Consider the following 23,407-nt stretch of genomic DNA (forward strand, 5'->3'; position numbering starts at 1 on the left):
CCCTCAAGCCATAGGACGTTGGCCATCTTGCCCGCCATGGTGCCTCCGCACTCCGCCTGGCTGTCGCGCACAACCTTGGGCTTGACATTGAAGGTCTTGAGCTAGAGGCCGAAATGGGGGCGGATGCGGAGGAAAGCCTCGCACACGACGATAAACGCCGAGATGTTGAGGATGAAGTTCGGGGCCAGATTGTGGAAATCCAGGCCATAGTAAAGCATGAGCCCCCGGACAAATGGGTGGAGTGGAAAACCCAGTCCGCGGAGGAAGTGGGGAAGGAACACTACCCTCTCATGGGGCCTTGGGGTGGGGAGAAGCTGCCCCTCCTCGGGAAGCCGGTGCGCGATGTCTTTGGACAAGTATCCGGCCTTCCTTAGCTTTTTGACATGGCCCTCCGTGACGGAGGAGACCATCCACTTGCCTCCCGCTCCGGACATTACTGGAGAAGGTTGAGGTGGGAAGTGCGGGCTTGGGCGCTGGAGCTCGAGTGCGCAGGAGATGGATAGGCAAAGGAGGAAGAAGGCGTAGGTAAACATGTGGATCCTTATCCCCTTATATGGGCAGATGCGGTTGTGCGTCCCCACCTTCCTAGTAAAACTCGCTTGCTTCCCAAGCGCCGTGATAAGTGGCGCGATTGGATTACCCACGTCCGTATTGATGAGAATCCCGTAAAGGGGGTACACGATCTCTGCTTTTACAAGACATGCCAAGGAAACCGCCTCACGAAACATGCTGAGGTGGAAAAGTAAAAACGATTCGAGTAAAGGACTTGGCCGTAGTGTGATGACGCACTGCGGAATATGTCAGCAGATTTGATTTGTGTTTATATCATTCTCTCTATGGCAATATGTGGAAGCTTATTTTGCAGAGCCGGACACTACTCTTGGTGTTTACAATCTTCTATGAAGGACTTGGAGGAGGAACCCGCCTTGCAATGCCGAAGACAATTTGTGCGCTGGACTCGTCGTCATTGAAGCCTGGTTTAGGGGCTACCGAGGGAGTCCTGGATTAGGGGGTGTTCGGGTAGCCGGACTATACCTTCAGCCGGACTCCTGGACTATGAAGATACAAGATTGAAGACTTCGTCCCGTGTCCGGATGGGACTTTCCTTGGCGTGGAAGGCAAGCTTGGCGATGCGGATATTCAAGATATCCTACCATTGTGACCGACTTTATGTAACCCTAACCCTATCCGGTGTCTATATAGACCGGAGGGTTGTAGTCTGTAGGCAATCAACTCCATATACAACAATCATACCATAGGCTAGCTTCTAGGGTTTAGCCTCCTTGATCTCGTGGTAGATCTACTCTTGTACTACCCATATCATCAATATTAATCAAGCAGGACGTAGGGTTTTACCTCCATCAAGAGGGCCCGAACCTGGGTAAAACATCGTGTTCCCTGCCTCCTGTTACCATCCTGCCTAGACGCACAGTTCGGGACCCACTACCCGAGATCCGCCGGTTTTGACACCGACAACGTATGTGAAATGTCAACCATGATATTACATGCTAAGTATGTTCTTAACATGTTAATACTCTATGTTAAACCTTCATTGGTTGGATCTGACAATGGTGTCGTTCACATAGCATTCCCTTATTGAAGGCATTGTATGGAGTTTACTCAGACTCCTCTTCGGGATAAAAACGCATGATCTGGTCTCATTGATTGGGTCCAGCGATGGCAAAGCTGGTGCGTTGTTGGAGAACCTATCCTAACACATGTCGTTGTTGTTGCTATCGTTTACTGTAGTTGTTCCATTGATCACTTCGCACCTTCCTTTTGTAATAATTTGTGTGTGCATCCTCAGTGTCTTTAGTAGCTCTTGAGTCGTGTGTTGCTGTAGAGGTCAGATGTAATCGATATCTTTTCAATATAAATATTTTCTCTTTATAAAAACAATCACAATTCAATCTTATTAATTCCTTTTGGTGTGGGCAATTGTGGGGGAAAATTAGTAGCCTACTAGACTCGCACACACTTTACACATGGATTGCACATATCGGTTTGACATATGAGTGGGATGTATTCAAACGCATCATAAGCAATCACATAATTAGCATCAAATTGTTTAGTTCTACAACAAGAAACACTTCAGGTAACGCATGAATGCCTGGTCGAAGAAGTGCGAATCAAGTGACCCCTACCCAATCCTCTAATCTAGATGGGGTATAAATTGGACCACAGATGTTTCCATACCTTTCTTGTTTATTCACTACAAAAAACCTGTTAATCCATGACAGTATTCTGGTGACATTCTCGAAAACTGTCACAAATTATGACAGTTTTACCAGGTTTGTCACAAAATCCGTCATATATTAGCAACATGAGGATGGCCCCCCAAACCGGTAGCCCAATTATGACAGATAAAGAGGGACCGTCACGGAAACCGTCATGGATCGACTGACTGGGCCTATATTTTTAGTTTGTATGCACCATTCGGACCGTCATGGATGGATGGTGCTGATGTGGCAATCCAACGTGAGGGAAAACTCACGTTGTGATTGGTTGAGGTAACCGTCCCACGGATCACAAATCCAGACCGTCTCCTCTTATGTGATCCAACGGCAAGCAATCAACTCTATCCTCCCCGACTCCCCTGTGGATCTCTGCCCAGTTCTTCCTTCTCCTTTGTCCGCCCCAACTCCCCTGTTCTCACTGTCCTCTTCTAGATCCCCCACCCTCCCCATCCATGGCCGCCGCCACCTCCTCATCCATGGCCATCTTCCAGGAGTAGATCCGCCAACCAATGCGACGATAGCCTCATTCCCAGAGGCGGGACGCCCCTGAAGGCGAACCTAGTGCACGCGGCGCCGATGCCGTTAATGCGGGTCGGGCGGCGGCCAGATCTGCCACGGCCACAACCAGCGTCCTCTCCTCCCTAGCCATCTTCCTCCCATGACTGAGAAGAGGGCCTCGTCAAGGATCCCATGGTGGAGGTCAACATGGGAGGCTGCTTCCTTCCTTCCCAGATTGACCGTCCATCAATGGAGGCCATGAGAGCTGCGTGAGCACACACATGGCTGCGCTTCAAGGTCAGCCCTTGCCCATCTTTTCTATTTGATTTGATTTGATCTCCTTCCCTGATTTCCTTCCCCACGTAGCTGCAGCTCAATAGATGCAGGGACGCCGCAATGGAGCAAGTAAGGTGTCCCTTCCGCCATTGTTTCTTCAGATCCGCAACGGCCAGCCATATCCGGCGCCCCTGTACCAACGTGGTGGTAAGACGAACGACCTTCCTTCCCCTTTGCAGCATTTTAGTTTACCTCCCCCTGCCTAGCTAGCAAACTAGTTTGCTTTGGTCCAATCTGATCCTATCCTATCCATGGAGCAGATTGGATTTGGTTTCAGTTTACTTTGTACATGCATGGATGGTTGGTTTCAGAGAGAGAGATGGATGGTTAAGGCCCTATTTTTGTTTTGTTTTAGCTATAACAAATTTATCAACCGAGCTAGCTTTCAACTTATTTTTCACAGTTGGTCCCGCTTAGGCCAAATTGATCCATTTGCTTGGTTCAATTTATACATAGCTCTTCATGCCCAAGTAAGATTAAATATTGCTGCCAATCTGATGCCACAATTGGCGTCTTTGTTTACTGTTATGTTATTTGTGCCACTGAACATTCAACCTTTAACCATTGCTTGTGTAAAACCAGACTTTCTTCTTTTGTGAACGGAGTGTTTGCTTGCTGTACTGCAAAAATAATTCATTCATCGCTCATTTGACATGTGCAAGCAATGTGTACAGACTGCATTTAGATTCCAGCCCAACTAGATTTTAGTTGAAGCGTTTAACCAACCATCTTGGTTTGCTGCATTTTCGCCTTACTAGCTTTTTATTCTTCTTCATGTTTTGAAGGGGGTTGTTTGTTGGCACAGGCCCGACCTCACGCCGATGTAGCCGAGTACTTTCTAGCGATACACGCGTACGAGACAGCTCGATTACTTTCCGAGCTTGCCAAGTAACTCGTTGGAGACGTAGACGTAGCCGAAGTGCACGTAACACCGAAGCAGCCTAGCAAACTGCTGGATCGATTTTCTCTTGGACGCTAGCACACACACGTACAAAACTGCAAGCCGCCGGCTTGCCTGATACGAGCTAGTTTAGCACGCACACACGCGAACACGAACCAACACAGAGACGCCGAGATGATGGCTAAAGGCCCGTGTCGAACCTTTGCTTTTCTTTCTATATTGATCTGACTTACGTTTACAGGGCAGCCACGTACAATATATACAGAACCTATATTCTACTAGTACATGACCGACTTGGCTCAGGATGAATAGTCTGTACCGGACAAGCTAACCTAATCGTGATTAAGTCCAACATTGTTTAGGATAGCCATGAAGCAGAAAGAACAAACATGGCACTTTAGCAAGACCATAATGATCCTGATACTCTTATCATTTTGTTAATGACATATGTGTCCTGTCAATGCTTGCTGGACACTAGTCCTACTGGATAGTATACCTAATTCTTTGCGCTTTAGAACATTCAAGAGCTCTTTAGTCCTACCAAAAAAATGTTTTTATGTTTACCTTACACAAAATATTCATATTTCTTACTTTTTAACTCATCTACTCACTGGTCACTGCCTAAAATTTCTACTAGATAGGGATTGTTTGGTTAGTGCTCCTGTTCTTGGTGAGCTAAACATATTTGTTTGTTTGTTTGATTTGGAGCATCAAACGCTCTCCATCAACGACCGGGACCCCATGCCTAAGTTGTTGAGTGCCTCATTTTATTCATCTTCACCATATATTCATTTGATTGCCTGCTACATCTTCAGTTAAATACTTGTGCTACTGTCCAGATTTTGTTAAATTGGACTGACTAGATATCTTTTCTTGTTATTTTTTTGGTGAGAAATAAATATCGCAATTTGTCTTATATTTTCCTTCAACTTGTCACACTGGTTACGTTGACTATATATTTTTCTTCCGTACAATTTTGATATGATCTTGCATTTCATTTTCTGGTTTCTCAAGAGGTGGAAGAAATCTCTTGAGGCCAAACCGCAGGGAGGACGACGGTCAACAATGGGTACAGGTTCTCAAGGTCCCAGGGAACTGGGTACAGGTGCGGCTGCGTGCTCGCTGCGCATCCAAGGTACAGCAGCGGCACCAAAGCTGCCACTTTCTCCCTATCCGTAAATGTTTGATATGGCCAGCAGCGACATGATTTGTTTCTATATAATCATCTCAACACAATAGGGAACTCACTATATTCGGATTGCTTTTCTTTCTGTCCATCATTGGATTTCACTATGGTCTTAATCATGTCCAATTTTATCATTTTGTGTTGTTTTCACGAACATCTCAGATCTCATAATACTGTATGCATCATTGTCAGGCGGCTTGTTATTCCTCTTCTTTTTTCACATGATTGTACTTTATGAATGACTAGCTAACTGACTGGACCCTTTTGCATTGACTAGCATTTTTTCTACCAACCTATATATAGAACCAAACCATGGAACTGATTTGCTCTCTATTGCAACTTAACGTTGTATTGTGAAATTAAGAAAGGGAAAGAATATATGTACCAGGATCTTTTATCATCCATTTCCGTGCTACTGTTACTTTTCCTGTTTGATATTTCGAACGTGATGTTATGTTATCCTGAAAACATTTTTAGTTGCTAGCTTGTGCTGCATTGGTGTCACAGTAAAAATACCATTATTTGAAGCTGACATGCACGGTTCACTTTACCTTTGGTACAGTTTTGTGTATGGATGAAAACCCATGCTTCAACCCATACTTTTGATTTTTTGAGTTAGTCTTACGGTTTGTCTATGTGCAGGCAACGTCGCGCCGTTCCTCGGGAGCATATGTTGAGGCGATATGCTGGCTTTCCTTCAATGATGTCGGCAGGGGTGGCTGGATCTGTGTCCAGGATGGCATGGGATTGACCCACGGTTGATGTCTATTATGCGCTGGGCGGCAGTGACTGTAAAGTAGCATAGAGTGTTCTCTAGCACTTGTTTGTACATTGAAGTTTCTTGTGTTTTTGCTCCTCCACGTGGTATCATCTGGTGTGTGTAATTTTTTTTGGTTTTTTCCTTTTATTTAATCACATAGCATGTATTTTCTTAAAAAAATATTGGCTTAAAATAAAAAAAAATCATGGACCAAGAGAATTGCGAGATGGGCTAATCTATATGGCTAAAATTAGTCGGGCTTGGACCAATTTGAAATTTAATGTGCTGAAATTCCAATTGGGCCGACTACATGGGGGGTAGGTCTTGCATTGAGATGGAAAATAATGGGCCGTAATTTTAATTGGGCTGCTAAGTTCATGGGCTGCCACATCAGATCCATGTCAAATGATGACGTGGTAGAAAAGTTAACGCCGTTATGAGCATGTCAGGTAAGTGCCATCCATGACGGTCAAAAGTTGTCATGAATCAGTGACGGTTTCACAGATCCGTCAAGGATAGCATTGTGGTCAAATTATGACGCGATATACATGATAGATTTCAAATCCGTCATGCGTGTTCTTCCTTGACGATTTAACACTGGTCCATGACGGATTTATACCGTCACGTATTAACAGGGTTCTTGTAGTGATTGGACCATAGATGTTTCCATATCTTTCCTATAAATTTTCCTATTCACCATAGATGTTGCCATACATTTCTTCTTTATTGGACCATTAACAATACATTGACTTTTGGGCTTGTTCAACATACTAGCAACTCGACCCACATGTAAGCGCTCAAGTGAATTAATTTGGATATCCTTTATTTGATTATGATCAACTTAGGAGCACAGGAGAAATGTACAAATCATCAAGCAATTGTACTCAATCTCCACATTATCCTCACTTTCATCCTGCTCATCGGGCTAAATAGCTTCCTCAGATTATGATACCCCACAATCAGAGTCTAAGGTCATAGTTAGGGGTACATGTGCAATTTCCCCTCTCTAAGGACAACCCGATGTCATTGGAGCGTCTTCAAAAGAATGTTGAATGTATTAACAATTTCTTTTTAGGAAAACTTTTGCTTTTATTTATTTTGATTTTGATTTTGTTTTTGTTTACGGTTTAGTTTACTAATGATAATTAGGCAGGGTTTGAGCAATTTGCTTTTTTTCCCACCGTGATGTCAATTCGATGGAAAAGGAGAAGAAAAATAATTGAGGCCGCCGAACTTTCAGTATTGTGACGCATAATCACCCCCAATTTTGATAGTTGCAAGTAATTTCCATCGATTCCCCCTATTCTATGTGTCGCTGTGTGTGACACCGTCATTGCTACACTCTCCTCGCGCTAGACCTCTGGCCTCCTGGCATGGCGTGGCGGCATCGCCTCGCCGCGATTCTCACTAAATAGTGCGCCGCATGTGAAGCCCTCGCTCAATGCTTCGTCATGGCTACTCTCTCCTGTCTCCCGACGACTCTGCATCATTCACTCTGTGGCACCTCTCTGGTGCCCGGATAGTGTTCGACGAAATGGCTATGAGGCCAATACTGGTCCTCAGGAGGGCCGACCATGTTAGCGAGGAGCCAGTCTCCCGCGTCAACACCGGTGGCCGGTTGCTGTTCGACGGAATGGCCGTGAGTCCAACACTGGTTCTCGCGACGTCCGTCTGACGACGTGAGGTCAGCCTGTCATTCCCAGTCTCGTTGGTTCTCTCTCCCTTTGGTTAACTCCTATTGTTACATACGACTAGAAACTGGTAGTTGCCTCATTTAGTTAGCACATATGGTGTTTAGCTGGCAATTTAGGGCGTTTGATTGGCTTACTCAACCTTCTATGAATTGTGATGGACCTTTATGCCATGATATTTTCATTTCTTATATTACTACCCATTTTATGCAAGCCATTTTGCCACGGCAAGCCTTGCGGACAGGAGAAGAGCAGGGTCAAAGAAAGTTGCCGAGCAAAGCCAAGATCAATCATCATCTCCGTGATGCATGAAAACATCAGCCGCACTGACTTTCCAGGACCATCTGGATCAGTGTGGAATCCTATCCTTTCACAAGCTGGAGGTGGAGTAGATTAGCAGACTATGTAGATGGCTCGGTCGGGGCCTCCGGCTTTAGATGTTAGGCTTAGGTGAGAGGTCTGGGTATGTGGCCCGGCTTGCACCCCTTCATCATATGGATAGGAGCAGTGGCAGATGTTTCCAAGATGACGGATTCAGGCATATTGTTGTTCTACTTTGTAAGGTCCTCGAGAATAATCAATAAAATGGCCGCATGCATCTTCCAGATGCAGAGGCCGGGGGTCATCCTCCTTTTCTAAAAAAAGAGATTACTAGACCATGATCATAGCCTTTTGTCAATGAAGATACTGGTGCTTGATGAGGTTGTCTCAGATGTCAGCGAAGAGGATTGGGCCAAGTTCCGTTCAACCTTGCCAAGCACGAATAGTGGAAGCAAGGTGATCATCTGTCGGCTTACAAGTTTAGGGCGACTCGGAACCTTGAAGCCGGTCTTCCTCATCACCTTGAAGTATGAGGAGTTCAGCTACCTCTTCAAGACACTCACATTCGGGAGCGCAAACCCAGTGCAGCACCCACGGTTGGCATGAATAGCAGACGAACTGGCTAGGGAGTTCCGGACGGAATGGTCGCTAGTCTCAACCAACATATTCGTGGATGTGATTAGAAGGAATCTAGATGTCCATTTCTGTCTCGACCTGCTGAGCAAGCTAAGATGATTTGCTGAGAGGAACCTCTCTATGTTTGGGGAGCACCCGAGGTTTCTCGTTGAGAGACGTCGATAGATAGGCATGACAGACTTCGTCTTGCGTCCAGCTGCTTCTTCGCTCCGCATGGTGCTGATGTCTACTACACAACCTTCTTCTTGTAGACGTGGTTGGGCCTCCAAGTGCAGAGGTTTGTAGGACAGTAGCAAATTTCCCTCAAGTGGATGACCTAAGGTTTATCAATCCGTAGGAGGCGTAGGATGAAGATGGTCTCTCTCAAGCAACCCTGCAACCAAATAACAAACTCTTGTGTCCCCAACACACCCAATACAATGGTAAATTTTATAGATGCACTAGTTCGGCGAAGAGAGGGTGATACAAGTGCAATATGGATAGTAGATAATGGTTTTCATAATCTGAAAATATAAAAACAGCAAGGTAACTAATGATAAAAGTGAGCGTAAACGGTATTGCAATGCGTTGAAACAAGGCCTAGGGTTCATACTTTCGCTAGTGCAAGTTCCCTCAACAATAATAACATAATTGGATCACATAACTATCCCTCAACATGCAACAAAGAGTCACTCCAAAGTCACTAATAGTGGAGAACGAACGAAGAGATTATGGTAGGGTACGAAACCACCTCAAAGTTATTCTTTCCAATCAATCCGTTGGGCTATTCCTATAAGTGTCACAAACAGCCCTAGAGTTCATACTAGAATAACAACTTAAGACACAAATCAACCAAAACCCTAATGTCACCTAGATACTCCAATGTCACCTCAAGTATCCGTGGGTATGATTATACGATATGCATCACACAATCTCAGATTCATCTATTCAACCAACACATAGAACCTCAAAGAGCGCCCCAAAGTTTCTACCGAAGAATCACGACGAAAACGTGTGCCAACCTATATGCATAGGTTCATGGGCGGAACCCGCAAGTTGATCACCAAAACATACATCAAGTGAATCACGTGGTATCCCATTGTCACCACAGATACGCACGGCAAGACATACATCAAGTGTTCCCAAATCTTTGAAGACTTAGTCCGATAAGATAACTTCAAAGGGGAAACTCAATCCACTACAAGAGAGTAGAGGGGGGAGAAGACATCATAAGATCCAACTATAATAGCAAAGCTCACGATACATCAAGATCGTATCACCTCAAGAACACGAGAGAGAGAGATCAAACACATAGCTACTGGTACATACCCTCAGCCCCGAGGGAGAACTACTCCCTCCTCGTCATGGAGAGCACCGGGATGATGAAGATGGCCACCGGAGAGGGATTCCTCCCTCCGGCAGGGTGCCGAAATGGGTCTAGATTGGTTTTCGGTGGCTACGGAGGCTTCTGGCGGCGGAACTCCCGATCTATTCTGCTCCCCGATCGTTTTAGGGTATATGGAGATATATAGGCGAAAGAAGTACGCCAAAGGGGCCCACGAGGGTGGAGGGCACGCCCAGGGGGGTGGGCGCGCCCCCTACCTCGTGGCCTCCTCGAAGCTTCCCTTACGTGGACTCCAAGTCTCCCGGGTTGCTTTTGTTCCAAAAATAAGTTCCGTGAAGTTTCAGGTCAATTGGACTCCGTTTGATTTTCCTTTTCCGCGATACTCTAAAACAAGGAAAAAACAGAAACTGGCACTGGGCTCTGGGTTAATAGGTTAGTCCCAAAAATCATAGAAAATAGCATATAAATGCATATAAAACATCCAAGATTGATAATATAATAGCATGGAATAATAAAAAATTATAGATACGTTGGAGACGTATCAGCACCCCCAAGCTTAATTCCTACTCATCCTCGAGTAGGTAAATGATAAAAACAGATTTTTTTGATGTGGAATGCTACCTAACACATTTATCCATGTAATTCTCTTTATTGTGGCAAGAATATTTAGATCCATAAGATTCAAGATAAAAGTTTAATATTGACATAAAAATAATAATACTTCAAGCATACTAACCAAGTAATCATGTCTTCTCAAAATAACATGGCCGAAGAAAGCTATCCCTACAAAATCATATAGTCTGGCTATGCTCTATCTTCACCACACAAAATATTTAAATCATGCACAACCCCGATGACAAGCCAAGCAATTGTTTCATACTTTTGATGTTCTCAAACTTTTTCAATCTTCACGCAATACATGAGCGTGAGCCATGGACATAGCACTATAGGTGGAATAGAATGGTGGTTGTGGAGAAGACAAAAAGGGAAAAGATAGTCTCACATCAACTAGGCGTATCAACGCGCTATGGAGACGCCCATCAATAGATATCAATGTGAGTGAGTAGGGATTGCCATGCAACGGATGCACTAGAGCTATAAGTGTATGAAAGCTCAAGAAAAGAAACTAGTGGGTGTGCATCCAACTTGCTTGCTCATGAAGACCTAAGGCATTTTGAGGAAGCCCATCATTGGAATATACAAGACAAGTTCTATAATGACATATTCCCACTAGTATATGAAAGTGACAACATAGGAGACTCTTTATCATGAAGATTATGGTGCTACTTTGAAGCACAAGTGTGGTAAAAGGATAGTAGCATTGTCCATTCTCTCTTTTTCTCTCATTTTTTATATATTTTTTATTTTTTTTATTTGGGCCTTCTCTTTTTTATGGCCTCTTTTTTTATTTGGGCTTCTTTGGCCTCTTTTTTTTCGTCTGGAGTCTCATCCCGACTTGTGGGGGAATCATAGTCTCCATCGTCCTTTCCTCACTGGGACAATGCTCTAATAATGATGATCATCACACTTTTATTTTCTTACAACTCAAGAATTACAACTCGGTACTTAGGACATGATATGACTCTATATGAATGCCTCCGACGGTGTACCGGGATGTGCAATGACTCATGAGTGACATGTATGGAAGAATTATGAACGGTGGCTTTGCCACAAATACGATGTCAACTACATGATCATGCAAAGCAATATGACAATGATGATGTGTGTCATGATGGTGGAAAGTTGCATGGCAATATATCTCGGAATGGCTATGGAAATGCCATAATAGGTAGGTATGATGGCTGTTTTGAGGAAGGTATATGGTGGGTTTATGGTACCGGCAAAAGTTGCACGGTACTAGAGAGGCTAGCAATGGTGGAAGGGTGAGAGTGTGTATAATCCATGGACTCAACATTAGTCATAAAGAACTCACATACTTATTGCAAAAATCTATTAGTTATGAAACAAAGTACTACGCGCATGCTCCTAGGGGGATAGATTGGTAGGAAAAGACCATCGCTCGTCCCCGACCACCACTCATAAGGAAGACAATCAATAAATAAATCATGCTCCGACTTCATCACATAACGGTTCACCATACGTGCATGCTACGAGAATCACAAACTTCAACACAAGTATTTCTCAAATTCACAACTACTCAACAAGCATGACTCTAATATCACCATCTTCATGTCTCAAAACAATCATCAAGTATCAAACTTCTCATAGTATTCAATGCACTTTATATGAAAGTTTTTATTATATCCCTCTTGGATGCCCATCATATTAGGACTAGTTCCATAACCAAAGCAAACTACCATGCTGTTCTAAAGACTCTCAAAATAATATAAGTGAAGCACGAGAGTTCATCTATTTCTTCAAAATAAAACCACCACCGTGCTCTAAAAAGATATAAGTGAAGCACTAGAGCAAATGACAAACTACTCTGAAAGATATAAGTGAAGATCAATGAGTAGTCGAATAATTATGCAACTATGTGAAGACTCTCTAACATTTAAGAATTTCAGATCTTGGTATTTTATTCAAACAGCAAGGAAAACATAATAAAATGACATCTAAGAATAGCAAACGTCATGTGAAGAAGCAAAAACTTACGATCAATCGATACTAACTGATAGTTGTTGAAGAAGAAAGGTGGGATGCCAACCGGGGCATCCCCAAGCTTAGACTCTTGAGACTTCTTGAAATATTATCTTGGGGTGCCTTGGGAATCCCCAAGCTTGAGCTTTTGTGTCTCCTTAATTCCTCTCATATCACGGTCTCCCTAAATCTCAAAAGCTTCATCCACACAAAACTCAACAAGGACTCGTGAGATAAGTTAGTATAAACCATTGCAAAAACCTTATCATACTCTACTGTAGAAAATCACTAAAATTATTATTCAACATTGCATACTAAATGCCTCTGCATATTTAATAGTCCTATCCTCAAATAGAATCATTAAAGAAGCAAACATATGCAAACAATGCAAACATAACATCAATCTGCCTAAACAGGACAGTCTGTAAAAAATGCAGCAACATCCATACTTCCCTAGCTCCAAAAATTATGAAAGAAAATTCCCACTGTAGTAAATTTATCAAAGCTTAATATGCAAAAGGTTTGAACATTTTATCACATTATGAATTTTCTAGGGAATTATTGCAGCAGCGGTAAACTTTCTGTTTGCAAACAGCAACATGTGGACTTCTAAAATAGGCATAGTAAAGGCTATCAATGCCACTTTTATTGAAATAAAAGATGCAAAACATTGTTATAAATAACATCAAGCAAATTCTAACAAAATAAATTAACGCTCCAAGTGAGGGAGTCCTGGATTAGGGGGTGTCCGGATAGCCGGACTATATCTTCGGCCGGACTCCTAGACTATGAAGATACAAGATTGAAGACTTCGTCCCGTGTCCGGAAGGGACTTTCCTTGGCGTGGAAGGGAAGCTTGCGATACGGATATGTAGATCTCCTACCATTGTAACTGACTCTGTGTAACCCTAGCTGAGGGAGTCCTGGATTAGGGGGTGTCCGGATGGCCGGACTATACCTTCAGCCGGACTCCTGGACTATGAAGATACAAGATTGAAGACTTCGTCCCGTGTCCGGAAGGGCCTTTCCTTGGCGTGGAAGGCAAGCTTGGCAATAAGGATATGTAGATCTCCTACCATTGTAACCGACTTTGTGTAACCCTAACCCTCTCCGGTGTCTATATAAACCGAAGGGTTTTAGTCCATAGGACAACATACAGAAAAACAATCATACCATAGGCTAGCTTCTAGGGTTTAGCCTCTCCGATCTCATGGTAGATCTACTCTTGTACTACCCATATCATAAATATTAATCAAGCAGGACGTAGGGTTTTACCTCCGTCAAGAGGGCCTGAACCTAGGTAAAACTTTATGCCCCTTGCCTCTTGTTACCATCGGGCCTAGACGCACAGTTTGGGACCCCCTACCCGAGATCCGCCGGTTTTGACACCGACATTGGTGCTTTCATTGAGAGTTCCTCTATGTCGTCGCCATCAGGAAGGATGCCTCGCCCCGTCTTTAAAGACGACACCGTTTCTAAGGGAGCTTTGGCTGTCGTCCAAACCCTCCGGCTAGGTGGTTTTCTTATGACCGCCTATTCGGCTTCTTCGCCGATGATGACCTCTCGAGCCATTGAAAACAATCTACATGCCAGCTCGGAACTAGCCGAGCAGTTAGATCCAATGGAGCTCTCCTCCATAAACGAGCTCTTGGATCGCATCGCCGCCCTGTGAGTCACTACGGATTACGACCAGATTGGGCCTAAACCCGATCTGAGAGAGATTAACTCTCCCCAAGTCACCCATCACGTTGCCATGGTAGAGGGACAGTGCGGCGACCCTTCATCTATCTTAAGGACTAGCTATGTCCGGATTCCCGATCCCTCCAAGCCGGATACCCGCGGAGGGGAGGATATCACTCAAGACCTGAACTTAGAGTCAGGCGACGGGCTGGATTCATTGGACAACATCCAGGAATCCAAATTTTCGAGTTCGGAAATTCCTCGGCCTCTGAGCCTCAGATTGGGTGAGGCTTCGGATTTAATTCCACCCACCCACTCGAACATAAGCGATCTATCCCAAATTAGGCAAGAGCCCGATGAAACAATACATCATTACTGGGCCAGATTCCTCCTGGTTAGGAACAGGATAAGGGACTGCCACGAGGAAGACGCAATCTCAATCTTCTGGAATAATTGCACGGACAAGGGAATCCTCAACGCCATAAGTCGCCGTGATATTACACGCTTCGCTGACTTAGCGTCCATTGTACGAAAGTACTGTGCGACGGAAAGCGCCTGGAAAACCAAAATAAAATTTTGGGACGATCCGGCCCTGAATACAAACCCAGTCCGAAATAAAAGGGTGCATCATCGCCAGACACCCGGGTCAAACACCAAAAAGCAAAAACCCTCTACAGGGCATGGAACCGTACTGGAAGGATGGCTTAATGGACCCTGTAAAATTCACAGTACAGAGGACGCCACACCAACTCACAGCCTTAGAGCATGTTGGATACTCCGGCAGGTGGCCAAAATTGGTGAAGATCTCCTAATTTCGGAGGCCACAGAAAGCCACCCCAGAGACACCAATACGGTATTAACAGTCTTCGAGACTTTCGCATCAAATAATATGCGAAAAAGGACACTCCGCAGCCTTGCCGAAGTCTACCAAGTAGCAACAATAAACCCATGGAGTGACACGGCTATTACCTTTAACGCTAGTGATGAACCTAAATTCTGAACAGCCCGAGCACCAGCCGCATTGGTCCTCAGTCCAATAGTGGACGACTTTCGTCTTACCAAGGTACTCATGGACGGCGGCAGCGGATTGAACCTCATTTATGAGGAAACCCTTCAAAAAATGGAAATAGACTGGAACCGCATTGAGCGAAGCAGCACAACCTTTAGAGGAATAATCCCCAGTCAGGAAGCCCGCTGTACAGGAAAAATCACACTAGATGTGGTGTTCGGCACGCCGGATAATTACAGGTCCGAAGAGGTCACGTTCCATGTGGCTCCGTTCAGCAGCGGTTATCACGCTCTGCTAGGGCGGGAAGCGTTTACAATCTTCCAAGCAATACCCCATTACGGGTACATGAAGCTCAAGATGCCCGGGCCTAACGGGATCATCACTCTCGCTAGTGATCAGGACATAGCACTCCGCGCCGAAAACAAGACAGCCGCACTGGCCCTCGAGGCACTATCTAAAGCCCTAGCGGCTGAGGAACTGACTGCGCTGTGCTCTACAGTGAATAGGGACGATGTGGTACTCGACAAAAGATCCAAGTCCACCTCCTTTAAACTGGCGGACGAAATAGTCAAATTCCAGGTCCATCCAACGGACCCCAATAAAACAGCTTCCATCGGGGCACAGTTAAACCCTGATGTAGATGCCGCACTACGAGAGTTCCTACGAGAGAACTGAGACATTTTTGCCTGGCACCCTTCAGACATGCCAGGAATCCCACACAGGCTGGCCGAGCACAACTTAAATATCCTAAAAGGATTCAAACCTGTCAAACAAGCTCTTCGGCGTTTTTCCGGACCTAAGAGACAGGCCATGGGAGAGGAGCTAGCAAAGCTATTGGAGGCCGGATTCATCAGAGATATAAAACATCCAGACTGGCTAGCAAACCTGGTAATGGTACCAAAGAAGGACAAATCCTGGCGCCTGTGCGTTGATTTTAAAGACCTTAACAAGGCTTGCCCAAAGGATCCCTTCCCCCTCCCCCGCATCGATCAAATTATCGACACTACCGTAGGACATGATTCGTTGTGTTTCCTCGACGCATATTCCGGCTACCATCAAATCAAGATGGCAGAATCAGACCAAGCCGCAACGGCATTTATCACACCATACGGCCCATTCTGCTTCAACACAATGCCCTTTGGGCTCAAAAACGCCGGCACAACATATCAGCGCATGATTCAGACATGTCTGGCAAGCCAGATCGGCAAAACAGCGGAGGCATATGTAGATGATGTGGTCATCAAAACAAGACATGTTGAATCTCTAGTAGACGACTTGAGGCTCACATTTGATAACCTCCGAACATACGACATCAAGCTCAACCCGGAAAAATGCGTTTTCGGCGTCCCAGACGGAAAGCTCTTGGGCTTCATTGTATCCGGTAGAGGAATTGAAGCAAATCCAGCCAAGATCCGGGCTCTGTCACAATTGGATATCCCAAAGGACCTCAAACAAATACAGAAGTTAACCGGATGCGTGGCGGCTCTAAGCCGCTTTATCTCCCGCTTGGGAGAAAAGGCCCTACCCCTTTACCGCCTCCTTTAGCGCACCGAACACTTCGAATGGACGGATGCAGCCACGGCCGGACTCGACGAAATAAAAGCCATGTTGGCAACAAACCCAGTCCTGGCCGCGCCGAACATTGGCGAACCAATGCTATTGTACATTGCAGCAACACATCAGGTTGTAAGCGCAGTGCTCATCGTCGAACGAGAAACGGACGGACACAAATTCCCCCTTCAAAAGCCGGTCTATTATGTGTCCACTGTCCTCACTCCGTGCAAATCACGGTACCCGCATTATAAAAAGATTGCATACGCGGTATTCATGGCATCCCGGAAGCTACGACACTACTTTCAAGAGTGTTCAATAACAGTAGCCTCGGAAGTACCACTTAACGATATTATAAACAACCGTGAGGCAATGGGCTGGATTGCAAAATGGGCCATTGAGCTCCTCCCGTTCGACATAACTTATAAGCCATGGCGAGCCATCAAGTCGCAAGTTTTGTCCAACTTCGTCGCAGAATGGACGGAGGCCGAACTCCCTAAAGAGTACGACACATATTCAAATTGGATCATGCATTTCGACGGCTCCAAGATGTTGGCCGGACTAGGGGATGGCGTCGTTTTGACGTCCCCCACAGGAGACACAATTCAATATGTACTCTAGATTATGTACACAGACTCCAATAATGCAGCCGAATATGAGGCCCTTTTATATGGTCTCCGGATGGTAGTATCAATGGGCATTCAACGCCCAGAGGTGCGCGGGGACTCGAACCCCGCAATATCCCAAATAAATGGAGACTTCGATGCCAAGGATCCAAAAATGGCAGCTTACCGCAATGTCGTCCTAAAAATGTCAGCTCGGTTCGAAGGGCTTGAATTTCACCATATAGCCCGGGAAAATAATCAGGCGGCAGATGTCCTGGCACGCATCGGCGCAAAACGCGATGTAGTCCCTCCCAACATCTTCTTGGAAAGGCTGTTCAAGCCATCTGTAGTATGGGAAGGGGAGCCGAGCAATAACAGCCCGGACCCAACCGCACTGCCCGACACCGAACATTTTAACACAATCGGAGGCTCTGCCAATGAAATAACACCTTGTGCCCACGTAATAATGGCCGTCATCGCCTCGTGGACAGAACCATTCCTTGCCTACCTTACTAGGCAGGAACTCCCCGAGGACCAAAATGAGGCACGCTGCATCGTGCGGCAATCCAAAGCCTACAAAGTCCACGATGGAGAGCTTTATAAGAAAAGCACTACCGGAGTCCTTCAAAGGTGCATCTCCGAAGAGGAAGGGCGGAACCTCCTGGCTGAAATTCATGCCGGACTCGGCGGTCATCATGCTGCAGCTCGGTCCCTTGTAAGCAAGGCCTTTCGTACAGGCTTTTATTGGCCGACGGCCTGGGCAGACGCCCAGGACTTAGTCCAACGATGCGTCGGTTGCCAGCTCTTTGCAAACCAAAGCCACATGCCACCCACCGCCCTCCAAACTATCCCCATCACTTGGCCCTTCGCGGTCTGGGGGCTTGACATGGTTGGACCCCTTAAAGGCGGAACCCACAAGCAAAAATACTTACTGGTCATGGTGGATAAGTTCACCAAATGGATAGAAGCCAAGCCTGTTAAGACGGCCGAATCCGGACCGGTGATAGACTTTATATCCCGGGTTGTACACCGTTACGGCGTCCCCCATAGAATCATCACTGATAACGACACGGACTTTACGGCCGATGAGGTAAAACTCTGGTGTAAAAACATGGGCATCAAGCTCGATTATGCTTCCCTCTATCACCCACAAACTAACGGCCAGGTCAAACGTGCAAATGGTCTTATCATGAGCGGCATCAAACCCAGATTAGTGCGGTCCCTCAAGGAATCTAACACGCACTGGGTAGAGGAGCTCGACTCCGTACTCTGGGGGCTGCGGACCACGCCGAATCGCACCACCGGATACACACCATTCTTTATGGTGTACGGCGCAGAGGCAGTTTTGCCTTGCGACATAATTCATGACTCACCTCGAGTGCGCATGTATGAAGAAAGAGATGTCGAGCTCGATCGGCATGACAGTTTGGACGCATTGGAGGAGGAGCGTGACGTGGCAAAAGCCTGTTCCGCATTCTATCAACAGCAGGCTCGAAGATAACAAAGCAGAGAAGTACGGGCCAAAAATTACAACGTTGGCGAATTAGTTCTATGCCTGCCGGACAAGAAAAAGGACAAACTCAAGCCCAAGTGGGAAGGTCCCTTCATAATTGACCAAGTCCTGACTGATGGAGCGTACCGCCTGCGAAATGCATCGGATAACCGACTCGAGCCGAACCCATGGAACGCAGCCCGTCTCCGAAGATTCTATGCCTAGCGCCGGACTCTGTGTTCGTCTCCTTCCTCTGTCCATTTTTTATATACTGTCTGTCTTACATTTCTCTCCTTCTCCCCTTCCTTTCTCTTATAGCCTTTAAAGGCTCATCAAATGACGTGCTATTCACACTCATTAAACATGGGGGCTTCTTTTAATAGAAGCTTATTTATATGGGCTTCATGCCCAACACATGTGTTACACTCCTGGATGTACCTTTTATTTCACCATTATATGCATCGATATGACTTAAGTTTTGGCCAAGCTGGGTTGCCTGGCTCCTGTGCTTACCCCTACATTCCCGATTATTCGGCTAGGCGGTAAAGGGAGCACCTCTGCGATTGTTACTGCCGGATCAGTCGGATGTGTACCTCAGACTGGGTGAAGCCGAAAGCTAGCGTTCTTAAGGGAATATTCGGTCGGTGAACTAAAAGATGATCTTTTCACTTATTTATTTATGTGCCCCCAGATGCTTTTTTCTGCGTCTTTTTTGCAGAATGGGCATGCACTTTAGGGCATGCCTCCCAGGGAAAGGAAACCCTAACGGAACTATTCTCCTTGGAAGATGTTTCTTACTAACCATGTAATATAACATAACTAGTCGGGCACTTGTCTGTTCACGCACTAATGACCCCTACGCCTGGTCTCCATGCATTCCCCGGTTCTTATATAACCGCATGGGAATTCAGACACACTCCGGACCGTTAGGTCCCGAGGCTGAAGCGAAAAGGTCGGCCATGACAAACGATCTACAATCCGGCTAGAAGGCATTATAAATGTCAATTAAATTACATAGTCATTCTGACTGATTGTATTCCTCCTCAATACCATCTAATAGGCTTTCTAATTTACAGTCCTGCTGGGAATACTTTGCGGCCAACTCTACTTGGCCGTATACTAAGCTTACAGGGATCTCCTTCCCATCGGGCCACACAGGACCGACCTCGGCCATGTGGTTGGGGTCAGCCTTTGTGTATTGCGTCTTCACCATGGCCCAGGCCTCCCTAGCGCCTTGACGGCAGGCCGATATCTTCCACAATCGGAAGCGCTGCCGTGCTCCCTTTAGCTTCTCCGCAATCTCTCCAAGACCTTCGGGCATGGAGATGGATGGCCACAAGGCCTGGGCGACGCCTTGCATCGCCTGCCGAACTCGCTCGAGCAGTTGCGAGAGCTCGAGAAGAAGGTCACCCGTAGAACCGGGCATCTCCTCTGCAAGACGACCCGTTAGCACACCTACAGACATTACACTGTTAGTCGACTTCCCCGCCGAACATTTTTTAAAAGGTTCGTTCAAGCACTTACTAAATATGCCGCGCCGAAGCCGCTGATTCTCCTTAACGGAGTCTGACAGCTGGGCACGAACATCTTTCAGGTCGACGCCCAGCTTGGTGTTGGCATCTTGGAGATCATTCTTCTACCGCCTCACCTTTGTCAACACCTTCTCACCAGCCTTCAACTGGCGTAGGAGTTGTTGACTGTCCGGACTCAATCCGGTGCCATCTGCAATTTCATTTGTCAGATTCGCACCCATGTCGTGCTTCGCAAAATACTTATCTTTTGAAGTGTATATTACCAGAGGGGGTCTGCTTGGGCTCCCCTGTCGCGGCTAGTGCGGCCTCAAGTTGGGTTTGCACTCTTTCAGCTCCTGGGACAGTAGGGAATTCTTTTCTGTAAGAACCTGCATAACAAATGATCCTTAAATCAGTTATTCTAACTGTTTCAAGTCTCGGGGGCTACTGGTATATATATAATTACCAAAATTTTCTTACCCGTATGTCTTTTACATATTGCTCCATGGCTCTGGCTAGACCATTTTGAGCGGCACGGAGGTACGCATCTCCCGAATTGAAGGCATCTAATGCCTCTCGGGAGAAACAAGCATCGCGGAGAATTGTCCGGCGATGCCTGTGGTTCATGGCATTCTCCACCTCAGAGTTGGTGGCAGACAACCTGTCCACATCCTCCGTCGGAGGAGCGTCCGGTGCGCGCCTTGTGTTCGCCTCCGCCTCCGGACCAGGCTTTGGAGCCTGGCTGGTGGAGGCGCGATTGGCAGCCTCTCCGGATATAGTTCGGCGAGGTCTCTTTGTCCTGAAGAGAGCACGAGTGTTAATATGCCTTGAAGGTATAACACCTAGGATAAGGGGGGGCGCCATACCTTTGCGCTGACGCCTCGGTCCGGACTGCACCTCTTTTCTGCCCACGGGGCCCTGCGGCCCCTCGTTGGCTTGTCGCCGCAGGTTCGGCCTCCCGTCTCAGAAACCTCCCCTGCAAATCTCGGTTGTAATCAGGAAACTGAAAACACGAGAGGGCGGACCCCTATTCATGGTACTGGGACTTCGATCTCAGTTACCTGGGAGGCCGGGATTAGCCCTGGGTAATCGGCCGTAATGGCCACCAAGGCGTTATCCTTGCTCAATTGATGGAACACTCCATCAATCAGCTCCATAGATAAGTCTGGATCCTCTTGAGAGGCCGGATCGAGGGACCGTCCTGGGTCCTCCGGTTGTGGAGGAGGGCTGTTTATTTCTTTAACAACCTGGCGCAGTTCCTGCGTTAAAGTCGTTAGACTGAATATTTAACAATGGGAATATAGAACGGATGGGCAAGTAAACCACTTACCCAACTTGGGGGATTGTACATAGAAAATCCACCCTGTGGGTTGACGCAAAGAAATTCCTCCTCTTCTCCCTTGTACAAAGCGGACAAGGTCTTTGTTAGGGTCGTAGCCGAATCCGGTCCCTTATGGCCGTAGCCGGTGGCGTCATCCTCCCCGTTGAAATCCCACATGGGGTGGCCTCTGTACTGTAGCGGCTGCACCCCTCGCATGATGCATGCGGCCATGACCCCGATCATGGTCAGTCCGGAATGAGCTAACAATCTTATCCGGCCCATCAGGTAACGGACGTCCTTGTCACTTTCCCTCTGAGGGCTCCGTGGACGCCAACTTAGGCGCTTCTTTAGTGGAGCACTGTCAAACTCAGGGAGGCCGATCCGGATAGGATCCGGCAGCGGGACGTCCTCTATGTAAAACCATTTCGAAGGCCAGTCCTCGGACGCCTTCTTTGGGGTTCCGGATAGATATCCGGTCCTGGCGATGCGCCACACCTCGGCTCCGCCCACTTGATATATCGACCTCTTCTGAGAACGGGGCACAAGGTAGAATAGCTCTTTCCAAAGCCCGAAATGAGCCTCAACACCCAAAAACAGCTCGTAGAGGGCTACGAAGCCCGCGATATGCAATACGGAGGTAGGCGTAAGATTGTGTAGCTGGAGGCCATAGAACTCCAGGAGCCCCCGGAGAAATGGATGGATTGGAAATCCGAGCCCTCTTATTAAATAAGGGATGAGGCATACCCGCTCTCCTTTGGAGGGATTAGGGGCACTCTCCGCTTGCTCTCCGCCATTATAGATGGCAAGACCGGCTCGAACCGGGACCATATAGGCCGGGGGGAGAAATCCCTTGGTCTGAAGCGTCACTAGCTCGCTATGCGGGATGGAGCATCTCTCCCAATATCCAGGCTGAGGACTGGAAGGGCGAAAGGAGGAGTTGCGACGGCTGGCCATGGTGGTATGGACCTTTGTCGGATGCGCTCTAATGAACACTCGTGAAGGGGACAAGGTGTGGTTTGGATATAAATCCTCGTCCCCTTATATGGGCGGCTCATTTACGCGGCTAGGGGTGTGGATGTAAAAAAACTCAGACTTTTCATATTTCATTTGACACGTGGGAGACGACCATTATTTGGGCGTAGAAGCCGAGGAGCGCAACATTTACAAGAAACCGGACTTTATTTAACAGGTACACGGAATTTGGAGGAGAACCCGCCTTGTAATGCCGAAGATAATCTGCGCGCCGGACTCATCGTCATTGAAGCCAGGTTCGGGGGCTACTGAGGGAGTCCTGGATTAGGGGGTGTCCGGATGGCCAGACTATACCTTCAGCCGGACTCCTGGACTATGAAGAAACAAGATTGAAGACTTCGTCCCGTGTCCGGAAGAGACTTTCCTTGGCGTGGAAGGCAAGCTTGGCAATACGGATATGTAGATCTCCTACCATTATAACCGACTTTGTGTAACCCTAACCCTCTCTGGTGTCTATATAAACCGGAGGGTTTTAGTCCGTAGGACAACATACAGAACAACAATCATACCATAGGCTAGCTTCTAGGGTTTAGCCTCTCCGATCTCGTGGTAGATCTACTCTTGTACTACCCACATCATCAATATTAATCAAGCAGGACGTAGGGTTTTACCTCCATCAAGAGGGCCGGAACCTGGGTAAAACTTCGTGCCCCTTGCCTCCTGTTACCATCCAGCCTAGACGCACAGTTCGGGACCCCCTACCCGAGATCCGCCG

Source organism: Triticum dicoccoides, chromosome 4A (genome assembly GCF_002162155.2).
Source record: "Triticum dicoccoides isolate Atlit2015 ecotype Zavitan chromosome 4A, WEW_v2.0, whole genome shotgun sequence".
NCBI lineage: Eukaryota > Viridiplantae > Streptophyta > Magnoliopsida > Poales > Poaceae > Triticum > Triticum dicoccoides.